This window comes from Acipenser ruthenus, chromosome 30, assembly GCF_902713425.1.
Source record: "Acipenser ruthenus chromosome 30, fAciRut3.2 maternal haplotype, whole genome shotgun sequence".
Taxonomy (NCBI): domain Eukaryota; kingdom Metazoa; phylum Chordata; class Actinopteri; order Acipenseriformes; family Acipenseridae; genus Acipenser; species Acipenser ruthenus.
In genome coordinates, this window is record NC_081218.1 from 2356256 (window position 1) to 2362132 (window position 5877).

The window sequence follows — 5877 nt, forward strand, 5'->3', positions numbered from 1 at the left end:
AGTGATATGAAAAACTGCAGGAGAAGGGCTGTGTTGTGTTGATCTCTCTCTCTCTCTCTCTCTCTCTCTCTCTCTCTCTCTCTCTCTCTCTCTCTCTCTCTCTCTCTCTCTCTCTCTCTCTCTCTCTCTCTCTCTCTCTCTCTCTCTCTCTCTCTCTCTCCACACCCCTATTAACTATTTAATCACTAGCACTTCGGCAGATAGTGTGACTCACAATCAACAGTGTCTAATTTCACACACACAATACATACAAATAAAAGAGATCACCTGGGTTAAACAGACTGCATTCACCATTGCTAGTTCTAGCTTCCCTGAAATAACCAACCTGCAGCAGGAGGAGGTTATTGTTGTTATTATCTTCTTCTGTTTAACACTTTAAATAGTTGATTTTTCTATATAATCAACTTTGAGGACTATAGGTTAGGTAGGTAATCCTTTCTCATGTGTTCTTAATTAGGTTACAACATATCATTGTTATTTGTATATTTAGCAGACACCTTTATCCAAGGAGACACAGTGATTTGAACCGGGGACCTCCTGGTTACAAGCCCTTTTCTTCAACTATTGGACCACATAGCCTCCTATATTAAATAAAGAAAACGAAAGGTTGTCCTGTCTATTAATATAATTTTGAAAACCCTTCTCCAAGAAGGGCCTGGCCAGGGCCCGCGTGTTCACACTGCGCCTTTGTACCTCACTGCATCGAGATGCTGTCAGCCGTGCAACACGCTCGTAATCACCCGATTTACATGTGTTTTATGTTTAGCTGCAGGTTAGTTCAGCAGTTCCATTTTCCAGCGACGGTACTTTGTTCTTGTGAGACTCTTTTGAAAGACTAGTGGGTGTGTTTACAGTTAACCTCTGTGTCACAGTCAAATTCCATCAAAGGTCAAATTAATTCTGGCTGTTTTAAATCCCAGGCTCGTTACCGTATAGCTATTTATTTGATTGATTTAATGTTCAATTCAATACTTGTTTATACGTAGGGTATTTACACAAATATGTATATAGTTGATTAAATACATATACACCTTAATAATGAGAAGTCATTAATAAGTTAATCTTGAAGAAGTTAAAACAAATAAATCGAACAGATATCTCAAAAAGTCTAAGCAATACAAATCACACCGTGTAACTTTTTTTTTTTTTTTGGTTCCTGGGTAGTAAGTGTTATTTCCTAATTGCTTATGCCTCAAAAGTATAGAAAATGGCTATTATTCCCCACAAACTTTGCTTTTGTGACCAGGACAGTGATATTTTGAAATTTACCTATTTTCCAGAACATTCCAGATAGATTCAGTGCTGAGTAAACTTGGAGTAACTTCTAGAACTTTCCAGTAATATAAATAGTAGTATAAATACAGGGGCCTTAAGCCCACCAGTTCAGTTTAGTTCCAGCTGCCTAAGTGGATACATATCTGCATTTTTCTGAGATGGCATCAAGAGGCTGCAAGCATCCGGCAGACGCATTTTGCTATGTCTGCGGCCAATTTATCAAGACAAGAGCGAAAAAGTACTCCGTGGAAGCATCTGCTAAGATGTGTGAGGCCTACAAGGCATATTTCAGCATGCCTGTCGGGGATCAAGACAAACCCTGGGCACCTCATTTCACCTGCGAGCACTGCAAAAAAACTCTGGGAGGTAAGATGGACAATTGTTGCTCGGAATTTTATGTTATAAAATTTGTTAAATTTAAATTAAAGTTTTTAATTTTAAAATGTTTTACAATTTTCAATGTTATTGAAAAAATATATCATATATGAAAAATGTTGCGAGAATCTCTTACACATTTGTCATGGGTGAAATAAATGTATTTTTGTAGGATGGTACAGAGGGGAAAAGAGAGCCATGAAGTTCGCTATCCCAAGAATTTGGCGGGAACCCACTGACCACTCAAGCAACTGCTACTTCTGCATGGTGGACCCTTCCAAGCGGACCGAATTCTCTGTGGGGAGGAACAATGTCAAGTGGGAGCCACTGGTGGACCCCCGGAAGGTGCTGATGCCACCACTGCACATCAAATTGGGCCTTATGAAACAATTTGTCAGAGCTCTAGATAAGGAGTCGGCAGCCTTCAAGTACCTTCAAGACTTCTTCCCTAAGCTGTCTGAGGCAAAGGTCAAAGCCGGTGTCTTCGTCGGACCACAGATAAAGAAGATCCTGGAGTGCAATGAATTCCCCAAGAAGCTCACTAGTAAGGAGAAAGCGGCTTGGAACAGCTTTGTCGCAGTGGTTCGGGGCTTCCTGGGCAATCACAAGGCCGAAAACTATGTGGAGCTGGTTGAGACTCTGGTGAAGAACTACAGCACAATGGGCTGTAGGATGTCCCTCAAAGTCCATATCCTTGATGCTCATCTTGATAAATTCAAGGAGAACATGGGAGCGTACTCGGAGGAGCAAGGCGAGCGCTTCCACCAGGATATACTGGACTTTGAACGCCGCTACCAAGGACAGTATAACGGGAACATGATGGGAGACTACATTTGGGGGCTGATTCGTGAAAGTGATTTACAGTATAATCGTAAATCTCGAAAAACTACTCACTTCTAAATCTTTTGTAGTCATTTTTGTATTACTTTAGTATAAATACATGTTAATTTGGCTTCATATGTTGTTTTTTTCTGACTTTATGTGAACGAAAAGACACAAATTCGCCCGTTTTCTCATTGGAAATAGATAAATTTCAAAATATCACTGTCCTGGTCACAAAAGCAAAGTTTGTGGGGAATAATAGCCATTTTCTATACTTTTGAGGCATAAGCAATTAGGAAATAACACTTACTACCCAGGAACAAAAATTGTGTTACATAGTGTAACCCATAAATATTACCAGGCTCAAAGAAGTACATTATATATATTTTTTTCACTAGTGTTCGCTGTTTATCAATTCATTCTAAACTGATATATTTATTTGTGTGTTTTTTGTCAAGTGCTATAATGATGCTTTTTGAAGGAACCTCCACCGCATGCAATGCAAACATATTATTATGTGTTTATTTAGCAGACGCCTTTATCCAAGGCGACTTACAGAGACTAGGGTGTGTGAACTATGCATCAGCTGGAGTCACTTACAACTACGTCTCACCCGAAAGACGGAGCAAAAGTGACTTGCTCAGGGTCACACAATGAGTCAGTGGCTGAGGTGGGATTTGAACCAGGGACCTCCTGGTTACAAGCCATTTTCTTTAACCACTGGACCACACAGCCTCCCATAACACTGCATGTTATTCTGTTAGAAAAAGCACACTGTAGTTTAGAGGGAATTGAAAGAAAGCATACAATACTTTGGTCAGACGCAATTAAATACTTTATTATTTTTATGTTAAATTGTATTGTGAAGATGTTGCCGTTTCTTCAGCGTTTTAAGGTAGAGAATGCAACTTTATTGTATTTTTTATGTATTCAAAAATGAATGCAGTACACTCCATAATCAATTCCACCTCAGTTCTCGAACAGCAGCATACTTTGAAATGTATCCTTGGATTACAAGACTCCTTTCTTCAACACTTAACACAGAAAAAATATTTTAGTTTTTTTCCAATCCCAAAGAACAATCACACACACAGGCACTTGCACGCACACACGCACGCACCGACAACTGCTGACATCAATTGAACAAAAAAAAAATCTGCCGAGAGTGGTAGCTGTGAAAAAAGGCCTTGTGAAACAGAGTACCATACTGAAAACCGAGAAGCACGGTATAACCCTAGGACCTCAACATAACTGCACACATTCCTCCTGGTAAGCTTCCTGCTGTGAAGGGGCACCGTTCACTATAAGCATTGTCCACTAGGGGGAGCACTCCATATATATATATATATATATATATATATATATATATATATATATATATATAAATAAAACAGCCACTCTGGGTGAACTTTTTCAGCTGTCAAACATTAAGAAAATATGTCAACCAGTAAATAAAGGAAGATAGATATTGGCTTTTAGTTGACATTTTGTATTTATTGGGGGCTGTGTGATGCAGTAGAATAAGATTAGTCTTCTTGACCTTTAGAGGCCTGGGATAAACTTGAAAGGGTGCTCCCTCCAGGCCAGGGCAGGCTTGAGGCAAGGAGACTGAACTGCTCCCTCCCTCCCTCACCCTCCTAAGAGAAAGGGTGCTCCCTCCAGTCCAGGGCAGGTTTGAGGCAAGGAGACTGAACTGCTCCCTCCCTCCCTCACCCTCCTAAGAGAAAGGGTGCTCCCTCCAATCCAGGGCAGGCTAGTCATGGAGACTGAACTGCTCCCTCCCTCCCTCACTCCACTAAGAAAAAGGGTGCTCCCTCCAGTTCAGGGCAGGCTTGAGGCATGGAGACTGAATTGCTCCCTCCCTCCCTCACCCCCCTAAGAGAAAGTGTGCGCCCTCCAGTCCAGGGCAGGCTAGAGGCACACAAGGCCAGCTTGACCTTTCTTCTGTTTGGTTTTTAATTTTGTAATTTTTCTGCCTGATGTCGTTCTTGTTTTTCAAACACAATTGCAGGCTTGTCGCCTAGCAACTGGTTTACAAAAAAAATAAATAAATAAAATAAGCAAAGCTTATTACAAGCCTGTGATATAAAACACAGCCAGCCATTCACACAACCGGGTCTCCAACAGCTTCTTATATTTAAAACACTGCCATGGACACCACTGATCTGATTTAGAAAACATGTGAAACACTCAATCAGAACATGTTGAATCAGGCATACTGTAACAAAGGGTACATTTATAGTAAAAGTCAAGTTGATAAATATTCAGACTAGAGTCTTCATCTGTGTCATCAGGAATAGCAGACAGATAGATAGATAGATAGATAGATAGATAGATAGATAGATAATTTTAAAAGAACCAAATGGAGCAATAATCACCTAACATTTTAGGATTGAGACAAAATAAAAAAAAAAAAAAAAGATTCTTCTTCAGAGCATAGAGAAGAAGACCTATGGCTCGAAACGTGTTAGCTGCGTTTGCTGTGACGTTTCAAAGATATGAAATAAAGATTATTGCTTTTATTGAGAACTCTGTGTGGATGTGGGCTTGATTTTAACAGGAGTTGCTGTCTTTTCTCCCCCGTCCTTGTTGCTGGCCACGTAGATCTGCTCTGAACTGCCTTATTGAATCGTTCTCTAGCAGCCTTTGGCAAGTCTCAACAAGTGATATGTAGAACTGCATTAGCGCTGCTATGCAAAACATGACATGAATTACACACACATTCCCTGCTCCTTGTTAGTTTTTATATTATAATTAAACCAAGGAAAGGAAGATTAGACACAGGAATGGGTCATTGACTGTAGTATATATAAAACAGTGGGAACTTTTACCAAAAAAAAGGGACTACATTCTGTGCTCTTAAAAGAGTTCCCCCCAGTAGGGCAGAATGGTGTGCTTTAGTAGAAGATCACATTGGTTAAGAGAATTGATATTTCATACCAGCAACAAGTTTCACAAGTATGTGATGACAGAAAATGATGCAAAGTGAATCTACACCTACAGGCAAAAGTTTAGCAGCACCTAAAAATGAACGTAATTTAGATCTTTTACTTAACATCATGTAATCAAATACACTACAAAATGATACCGCAAAAACAGTCTACCGGAAGCCATAATATGTAAGGTCATGTAAGGTTTAGAAATGTCACCAGTTTTTCGTTAAGTATATGGGAAAACTAGAAAGCAGTGGTATGTAATTCAATATGTTAAGGTAACATTATTCAGCGACTATGAAGCAAAATTAGATAATGCTATAGGGTGATGCAAAAATGCTGACCATAGCTGTATGCAAGAAGAAGAATTGATTCGATAAGTGATATACCACAGCAAGTTTTGTTTTATCAAGGGCTGTCAACAGAAGTCATCGAGACTAATGCATTTGTACAGCAGGTCTAAAATTTACCA